At 44.1% G+C, this 10,326-nt stretch overlaps 2 non-coding genes across 2 annotated transcripts; one reads left to right on the top strand and one right to left on the bottom strand.

Annotated features, from left to right (window-relative positions):
- The first annotated feature begins 353 nt into the window (after positions 1-353).
- trnas-uga (transfer RNA serine (anticodon UGA)) lies at positions 354-435 on the top strand. Its single transcript has one exon. It is a non-coding gene; the product is annotated as a tRNA-Ser (tRNA).
- Positions 436-4,612: 4,177 nt separating this feature from the next.
- Positions 4,613-4,703, bottom strand: trnap-agg (transfer RNA proline (anticodon AGG)). The gene is given in 2 exon segments: positions 4,613-4,648; positions 4,668-4,703. It is a non-coding gene; the product is annotated as a tRNA-Pro (tRNA).
- Positions 4,704-10,326: the final 5,623 nt, after the last annotated feature.

The following is a 10,326-nucleotide window of genomic DNA, read 5'->3' on the forward strand; positions in this document are numbered from 1 at the left end:
TAATCAGTGGAATTGTGCGTTTCGGGAGTTGAGATTTTCGAGTCTCTCAAGGCTTCTCTCCAAATGCAATGGCCATTTTCCACGAAGATTCAACCCCTCCTCACATAAACACGATTAGAACATAGAAAATTCAGAACAGGCCCTTCGGCCCACGATGTTGTGCCGAACCTTTGTCCTAGATTAATCATAGATTATCATTGAATTTACAGTGCAGAAGGAGGCCATTCGGCCCACCGTGTCTGCACCGGCCGACGATTGGTCGCTTGAATGGAATAACTTCCTGGAGTGATTCCAGGCTGGTTTTAGAATGTATTCCATCGACCAAATTACTAATGAATGACGCATTGAACGCAGCTGCGATGGCCGAGTGGTTAAGGCGTTGGACTTGAAATCCAATGGGGTTTCCCCGCGCAGGTTCGAATCCTGCTCGCAGCGACTGTGATTCGAATTGTTTCTTCAACTCCCCGCACAAGCCTCTGACTCGAAAATTAATGCTTTTTCCGATTGTTTGTAAATAAGCGGTTTGAACGTTAATCAAGTTCTGTCAGATACTTAACATTTTTGGGGGGGACTGAAGGAAATATTCAGATGAATAAGGAACTCACACCCAAAACAGCAATCATGAAATAATAACATTTCCTGCAACGTTCGGAAGGAGAAGCAGCAACGGCAGCGAATGGAAACGTGGTTTGGTTTCATTCAGGTGAACGGATTTCGGGGTAAAAAGATCGTGCCAGAAATGGAACATATTTTAAAAATATTTTCTTGTTTCTCCTTTGTCTCTCTATCTGTTTCTTTGTTTCTTTCTCTCTCCCTCACTCATTGTTTTTGTGCTTCTCCGGGGACTGATTGGATACACAGCGAAACTCAGCCCCATCTCATTCCAACTCTTTTGGACCAACACGTCCTGGTGATGGACGGTCCTGAATCAGTGGAAGAATCGACAACTATTCCATTCTTGGCTCTGTGAGAAGTTCCATTCCTGGTTGTGAGGTGGCTCTGAGGTAAAGGGATCGAGAGAGAACGAGGTGACTGCAGTCTGACTCTTACTCTGAAAACCAGTTAGTGCGCCCTTGTAGAAAGTGGATGTGTCTGAGAACAGGAGGAAAGCAGATCATGGGCCTGTGATTGATTTTATTGAGCCGGACCTTGAAAAGTTAAGGAGACTTTTAACCAGTCGGTGCCTGTCTGAGAACTGGTAAGGAATTAAGGCTGATATTGAAACGGTTGATATTGAATTAGTTGAGGCAAACCGATTCTTTATGAGGTGTTGGTATTTTGTTTTCAGAGACACTGTCATACTTTCTTAAAATATGATTTGTGCTTGTTTTTGTTTTGTTCAATATTTTGGGGAATCTATTTGGAGCGGGTGCAGTTGGTTAATATCTGTGCCTCTTGCTTGGCAGCTCCCCGGGAAGCAGCAGCTCCATTCCTATCGAGATCTGTGGACACAAACATGATATCCAAACTATTGCGCACTGCTGCCATCCCCTGGTTGAACGCGAGTTGTACAACACGGTAACTCTGTATTCGTAACACATTTCAATTGGAGCAAAAGAACATTAACATGGTTAAATATTATCATTGTAGTAATCATCTTGAAATCCCCAGATATCTGATTTCTGACTGAGCTACCCAGCTTTAGCCGATCTATCGGAATATGAAAGATTCCCATTGCAGCCATATTGGTTACAAGAATATCGAATCCCTGATTTAATACATTCACCCGCTTCATTGTTTGTGTATTCGTTCTATAAATACAGAGGGGGCAACATTGCCCAGGGACAGGTGGTGGTATAGTGGTGACTGTCCCAGCATTTGACCCAGATTCAGTTCCTGCCCATCACAGTGGTGAATTATTTAATTAGATACCGCAGGTCAGGGCAGAAAAGGAGTGGACACTCCTCAAATAAAATTCACCAATTGTTTTCATCACCCATGGGTTCCTTATGTAATAACCAGCATCAATATGTTTTGAGTGGAAACTTAGTTTAAATAAACGACAATCTTCAACATTAATAACTAAGTTCTCAGTCTGAAACAATAGTAAGTAGGTGGGTTAAACGGGACAAAAATACGAGCCACGCAAAGTTCCGTTTACAAAATGAGCTTAAAACACTCCGAGTGGCTGAATAACTTAATCACTAAGTAAGTTACATAATTGTTACCAGTAAAAAGTTATTAATGAAACAGGATGAAAAGGGCAGCATCCAGGGCACAAGGACAAGGTAATGTCTCAGACCAGAGTAAGAGTCCAATGTGATGACACACAGAACATCAGAAACATATTGCATAAATACATTTATTGTGGACTGGTGCAATCTCCTGGCTGAACGGGAGCCGTGTGACACGGACACTTTCATTCAGGAGCGTTTTAAATTGGAGTGAAATGCACACAAACAACACGAATTTCTTTCTGCTCACTGTGCCAGTTAGAGTGATCTGTATTAAACAGCAGGAGCGGGATCCACAGTCTTCACCTTGTTTTAAAATAATTTAGAGTACCCAATTATTTTTTCCCAATTAAGGGGCAATTTAGCGTGGCCAATCCACCTAGCATGCACATCTTTGGATTCTGGGGGCGAAACCCACGCAAACACGGGAGAATGTGCAAACTTCACACGGACAGTGACCCAGAGCCGGGATCGAATCTGCGACCTCGACGCCGTGAGGCAGTCGTGCTGACCACTGTGCCGCCATGCTGCCCTCGCAGTTTCGTTGTTGAAATGAAATCAAAATAAACAATTTTTGTCCCTTGCTTTTCGTCCTGGGACCATGGTTAACTTGGGTTATTTTTGGTTTGTTGGCCTCAACTGCGAAGAGAATAAAACACATACGGGACCAGTCTTTGCCGTTGCTGAGTGCTGAGTAAGCACTGTGCAATGGTCACTCCGAACGATTCTGTCATGAAGCTGCTTTTCAAGTATTCTCTTTCTCAATCTGCTGAAGGCTGAGCTGACACATTGGAGGTGAGGGCGAATCCTATCTGATGGATCTGCCTTTTTCCAGTGGTGGCTTCCGGTCATGGAAAACGGTCCACATTTTCCACGACCTCGCCATTTTATTCTGTGTGCCATTTCTATGTGAGTGTTGACAACATAATTCAGCTCTTGGTATTCAGCATGATTCAGGGACAGCACGGTAGAATAGTGGTTAGCACTATGGCTTCACAGCGCCGGGTCTCAGGTTCGATTCCCACTTGGATCACTGCCTGTGTTCTCCCTGTGTCTGCGTGGGTTTCCTCCGGGTCTCCGGTTTCCTACCACACTCCAAAGATGTGCAGTATAGGTGGATTGGCCATGCTAAATTACCCTTAGGTTAGATGGGGTTGCTGGGATACGGGGAAAGGGTGGACGCGTGGGCTTCAGTGGGGTGCTATTTGAAGAGCCGGTGCAGATTCCATGGTACGAATGGCCACCTCTGCACTGTAAATTCTATGATTCTATATTCCCTTAAAAAATGCATAATGAATGAAAATCGCTTATTGTCACAAGTAGGCTTCAAATGAAGTTACTGTGAAAAGCCCATAGTCGCCACATTCCGGCGCCTGTTCGTGGAGGCTGGTACGGGAATTGAACCGTGCTGCTGGCCTGCTTTTGTCTGCTTTAAAAGCCAGCGATTTACCCCAGGGTGCTAAACCAACCCCTGCCTGGTTTTTAGTCTAAACCATTCATCTCACACGTCTCCAGACTGAAAATCATCTTTCGTCGTTTGAAGTTCTAGACTGTCCACGTATCAGTTCAGAAAATGTCCAAGTTTGTACTATCATCAAACTTTGAAACTGTTCCCTCTACACCATGTTCTAGCACATTGTTATACACCAGGGAAAGCAAATATTCCAGTAGGAAACCATGTCGAACACTACAAACCTTCTTCCAGTCCGAAAATTCTCTACTGGCCATTATATTCTGTTTGTGATTATTCAACCACATTTATATCCATATTGCTACTGTCCCTTTTATTCCAGGAGCTACACATTTCGCTAATTCTGTGCAGTTTTGGTTTCCTTATTTAGGTAAATACGGTTCAGAGGAAGTTTCCTCGATTGGTCCAGGAATGAGCGGGTTTTCTAATGAGGAAAGGTTAGACACACTGCATTTGTTTCCAATGGAGATGTGAAGAGCGACAGCTGATTTGATTGAAGTACATCAGATTTTGAATGGTCTTGGCAAGGTGGACGTGGAAAGGATGTCGCTGCTTGTGGGTGAGACCAGAACTACTGGGCAGGTAAAAACAAGGATGTCGCCCTTTTCGGATGGAGATGTGGAAATTTCTCACTCCCAGAGAGTTGTGCGACTTTGGAACTCTGCCTCAGAAGGCGGCGGAAGCGGGACATTGATTATTTTAAAGGCAGAGATTCAGCAAATAAATCAAAGGTTTATCGGGGTTACATACAAACATTGCATTCAGCAAACTACCTGGATGCACAAGCGTTCGTTTGTTTTACTTGATATCTGAGGATAAATTCAGAGTCCTGCACCATGGTGAAACGATCTTTAAATGTCGCGTTAGTTTCTTCACGTGTTCTGTACTGACACATTCTCTGGAGCTCAAACCTGCTCCCGAATTCAGTCAATGACACCACATGGATCGTACTGATTAAACATGAACAGGGCTCGTCCGAGATTTGAACCCGGGACCTCTCGCATTTTATCGCTAACGGAAGTTCCTAAGCGAGAATCATACCCCTAGACCAACGAGCCAACCGACAAGCGGCCGTCACTCAAACCATTGCTTTTCGAAGCCTATTGTATCAGCTCAATGCGCTTTTAATTCCTTTTCAATTTGGTTTCGTTGTTGAAATAAAATCAAAAGAAACATTTTTTGTCCCTTGCTTTTCGTACTGGGATCATTGAGTAAATTGGAGTATTTTTGGTTTGTTGGCCTCCACTGAAAACAGAATAAAACACATACGGGACCAGTCTTTGCCGTTGCTGAGTAAGCACTGTGCAATAGTCACTCCGAACGATTCTGTCATGAAGCTGCTCTTCAAGTATTCTCTTTCTCAATCTGCTGAAGGCTGAGCTGACACATTGGAGGTGAGGGCGAATCCTATCTGATGGATCTGCCTTTTTCCAGTGGTGGCTTCCGGTCATGGAAAACGGTCCACATTTTCCACGATCCCGCCATTTTATACTGTGTGCCATTTCTATGTGAGTGTTGACAACATAACTCAGCTCTTGGTATTCACCATGATTCAGTCAGTGGTGGTCTGTGGAAAGTAGGAGTCAGTCTGTGGCGCTCTGTCTCCCATAGTCTTGACGTTCAGAGTGACCGTTGCACAGTCATTGTGGCGACAAGGTCCCATTTGCACATTGAGGATTCGCACCATCCGGTTATTTGACACTACCACCCTGCTAAGTGCGATCAATTTTGAAATACAATTGCTGCATCTTTCAGTCTCTGACACTATATGGCAGAGTCAGATTCATTGCATATTTGTAATATACTAATCATTCTTCGGCTTGTTACATATCTTCTGCAACTATCTGTATTTGGGATTCAGTTAAATCGCTTTGCGAGAGTCTCTGGGACTGTATGAGAGTCTGTCATTCATTCAATATCTTTCATACTCTGAAAATCTCTGTGAAGGTTGAACTAAATCTGTAATGATCAATCTCTGATATTGTTATTGAGTGGACAAAATCATTATGTTGTTTGCTAGTTTCCGTTAAAACGTCTGCATATCAGAATCATGACAAAACTTTCAGTGGCAGTGGGCATGCGCGTGTGTTGGGGGAGGTGCATATAGACATTTGGGTGGTGAATGAATCTTTATCTGTCAGTCCCTGCTGTGCCCAGTAACAAGTCTTACAACACCAGGTTAAAGTCCAACAGGTGTGTTTCAAACGCTAGCTTTCGGAGCACTGCTCGTTCCTCAGGTGAATGAAGAGGTATGTTCCGGAAACATATATATATATAGGCAAAGTCAAAAATGCAAGACAATGCTTTGAATGCCAGCATTTGCAGGTAATTAAGTCTTTACAGGTCCAGGGATGAAATGAAAATGAAAATGAAAATCGCTTATTGTCACAAGTAGGTTTCAAATTAAGTTACCGTGAAAAGCGACATTCCGTCGCCTGTTAGGGGAGGCTGGTACGAGAATTGAACCGTGCTTCTGATCTGACTTGGTCGGCTTTTAAAGCCAGCGATTTAGCCCTGTGCTAAACCAGATAGGATAACCGCCCCCCCCCCCCCCCCGTTAAAGGGGTGTGAATTGGCTCACACCAGGACAGTTGGTAGGATTTCGCAAGCCCAGGCCAGATGGTGGGGGATAAATGAAATGCGACATGAATCCAAGGTCCCGGTTGAGGCCGTACACATGAATGCGGAACTTGGCTAGAAGTTTCTGTTCGGCGATTTTCATTGTCGCGTGTCCTGAAGGACGCCTTGCAGAACGCTTACCCGGAGATCAGAGGCTCAATGCCCTTGACTGCTGAAGTGTTCTCCGACGTGTTCTCTGGTGTGACATGTAAATATTCGATTCATTCTCTATCTGCAGACTCTGTTGCTTTGTGTGGCACAGGTCTCCCCAGACCAACGAGCCAGCCGCTGATTTGATCTCACTTGAAGCAACTTTTAATTGCGTCCAAAGCCCATCAGTTTCCCCACACAATTATAAATCAGAAATATGAATGGACAATGTGACATTTATCTCTCTGTTCTGGCGCTGATCAGAAGCAGTGATGTCAGTTTGCACCACTCGCCAAGTCGGTCTGTGGATGCGCCTCGCCAATCACGTCGGTAATGTATTTCTGTCAGTCAGTGGGTTCAGTTGGCATTTTAGGAGAAATTCGAAGTCATCATGACTTCATCAGTGGCCTCATGGTTAAGGTGTGAGTGATGTTAATCATGATGTGATCAAATGTGTGTCTGTTTCAGTCTTTCCGCAGGGAGTTTTCATGCTGAGGAGAAACATGTTGGACATGGTCTGGGAATGTTTCACTCCGGTCCATTCCCAACATATCCTGCCCTGATGGGATGGGCTTTTCCTTCCAATCGTTGCAGAACACTTTTTAAATATTGATTAATATTCGTTAATTATCATTTATTAAGTATTGTTTCATACGTTTAGTGCAGTTTATTTAAAAATACTAATTACCAGACGCGATAAATTTTTACTTTCATTCCCGAAACAGCCAAATTGGGTGAAAACCATCAATGAGATGCAAAGGGAGCCCCGATCATTTGTGTGGTCAGTGGTTTGTTTATGGAGCTGAGTAAATATTCCAGAGCAGAGCCGCTGCGAGCGGGGTTCGAACTTCCACGGGGATACAATAATGTGGGTTTGCCGTTTGTGTCCACACATTTGGCGAGGAATGGAGCTGCTGCTGCCCGGTGAGCTGGGCAAGCAAGAGACACAGATATTGACCAACTGCACCCGCTCCAAATAGATTCCCCAAACTACTGGACAAAACAAAAACAAACACAACTGATCTTTTCAGAAACTATGTCAGTCTCTTCGAAAACAATATGCCAACACCGCTTCAAGATTCGATCTGCTGTAAGAATTCACTATGAACTGCCTCAATGTCAGCCGTAATTCCTTACCATCTCTCAGTCAGAAGCTGACTGTTTCGAAGTTTCCGTCACTTTTCTAGGTCCCGTTCAGTAAAATCAATCACACCCCCATGATCTGCTTTTCTCCTGTTCTCAGACACATCCACTTTCTACAAGTGCGCACGAAATGATTTGCAGAGTAAGAGTCAGACTCGTCAGCTCTCGATCCCTTTATCCCAGAGCCACCTCACAACCAGGAATGGAACTTCTTACAGAGCAAGAATGGAATAGTTTGTCGATTCTTCTACTGATTCACGACCGTCCATCACCAGGACGTATTGGTCCAAAAGAGTTGGGATGAGATGGGGCTGAGTTTCACTGTGTATCCAATCAGTCCCCGGAGAAGCACAAAAACAGTGAGGGAGGGAGAGAGAAAGATACATATAGAGAGACAACAGAAAGAGAACAAGAAAATATTTTTTTGAAATGTTCCATTTCTGCCACGATCTTTTTACACAGAAATACATTCACCTGAATGAAACCGAACCACGTTTCCATTCGCTGCCGTTGCTGCTTCTCCTTCCGAACGTTGCAGGAAACTTTATTATTTATTGATTGTTGCTTTGAGTGTGAACTCCTTATTTATCTTTATGTTTCGTTTAGTTTCCAAAAAGAACGTTTTTCTAAAAAACTGAATTCGATAAATGTTAGTACCGTTGACAGACAACCAACCGAAATTCCGATTCATTGTCGAGCCGGCAGCTTTTCCGGGGAGTTGAACAAACATTTCGAATCACACTCGAATCTGCGGGGGGGAAACGCTATCGGATTTGAGGTCCAACGACTTGACCACTCGGCCATCACAGCTGCATCAATCAACAGTAATTTGGTCGATAGAATACATTCTAAAGCCGGCCTGGAATCACTCCAGGAAGTCATTGCATTCAAGCGATCAAAGCGTCCCCGGGGTTTATGTGAGGAGGGGTTGAATCTTGTGGAAAATAACCATTCGATTTGGAGAGAAGCCTTCAGATATTCGAAAATCTGAGTTCCCTAAACGCACAATTCCACTGATTAAATAGTTTGTGTAACAACATCAGTTACATTGGAAAAATATTAGAAATGCATGTTCCTTTTCAAATGCAGCAGCACTAAACTTCCCAGTCTGGATGAAAATTAAAATGATGAATCTAGAAAATAGAGCACAGAGGGAGACCAGTGGAGACCGAATGGTCACGTGATGACGCAACTAAAATGATCACGTGTCTGGATTCCTGCAATTCTCCCCGGATCGCGGTCAGAGCACAAGCCAGGAGGAGCAGCTCAATTATTAAATCAATTATTTTTTTATTACAACTCCTTGGTTTCCAGTCATTCAAAGACGACCATTTCTACATGGTGTCAGGAGTGGACATTATAGCAGAAGCATTTGAACGCATCAACCTCCTTGCTTCATAGAATCGTAGATTCTCCAGCGCAGAAAGCCATTCGGCCCAACAAGTCATTACTTACCCTCCGAATGAGCACCGCAGCCACTCTCCACAAGAAGAGGTTTAATGGGCAATGTAGCAGCTCGGCTAGCTCAGTCGGTAAAGCACGGAACTCTATAATCCCAGAGTCGTGGGTTCGAGCCCCATGTTGGGCGCTTCCTTACTATTATCGGTAAAGATTGATGCTGAATGAGCTGTCTTCACGACAAGAAGGCCAGGTTATGTCGCTGGACTGGGAATCCAGAAATCTGAAGATTTAACAAATCTGGAATTGAAATTTCGTCTCAGTAATGGCGCAGAAAGGTTCTGCTTCAGGCGGATCAATTTCCACAACTGGGAACGATTTGAACACAACAGGGAACGATTTGACACAACCACAGTGAAGATCTGTCACCAGCAGAGTGACGGTTCCGACAGAGAGAGCACAGTTACACAGCAGAGAGCACGGTTACACAGCAGAAAACACATTTTCCGAAAAAAACAGTCTCTTCATATCGGCACCTTTTCTGTGTGTGCGTCCTGATAGTCTCTACCTGCATTTCTCTGTGTCTTTCTCTGTCTGTCACAGCCGTGATGATGTTACGGATTCATCTCACTTTTCCCAAACAGTAATTGTGATTGACAGATACAGAAATATTTCCACACTGACATTCAGTACCAATGTCTGATAGAGACTGAATTCCACTCTCACAAAAAGTACCAGACATTGACTCATAATAAAGGCATCCTGCTCTCACAACCTGTTCCAGAGACTGAGGTGCAGACTGTTCCCTCCACTCGCGAACACTACCTGTGATTTACAGATACAGAACAAATCTCAGTCAGGTGAGTAGCAGAGTTTGATGGGTACGACATGTATTCCACAATCGCCTTCTCCGCGCCAGATAATTAGACGCAGTCGACATACGGTGTCTGTGTTGTTTTAACAAGAGTTTTACACAAGAACCGGAACACATTTACACAATATCAGGGTATAAGACGGAGGAGCAGAAGTAGACCATTCAGCCTATCGAATGTGCTCTGTATTTCAATGAGATAATGCTTGATCTGATAGATGACGTGTTATGACCTCATACGGTGGCACGCTGTCACAGTGGCTACCTCACAGCGCCCGCGATCCGGGTTCAATTCCAGCCTTTGGTCACTGACTGAATGGAGTTTGCACTTTTTTTCTTTGTCTATGGGTTTCCTCCGGGTGCTGCGATTTCGTCGCACGTCCAAATGTGTGTGGGTTAGGTGGAATGCCCATGCTAAATTGCCCCTTTGTGTTTATAAAGTTGGGTAGTGCGTTACAGGGATGTGGTTGGGGCATAGGGACACTTTCAGAGGGTCGGTG

The sequence above is a fragment of the Scyliorhinus torazame genome, chromosome 24, assembly GCF_047496885.1.
Source record: "Scyliorhinus torazame isolate Kashiwa2021f chromosome 24, sScyTor2.1, whole genome shotgun sequence".
NCBI classification, from domain to species: Eukaryota; Metazoa; Chordata; class Chondrichthyes; order Carcharhiniformes; family Scyliorhinidae; genus Scyliorhinus; species Scyliorhinus torazame.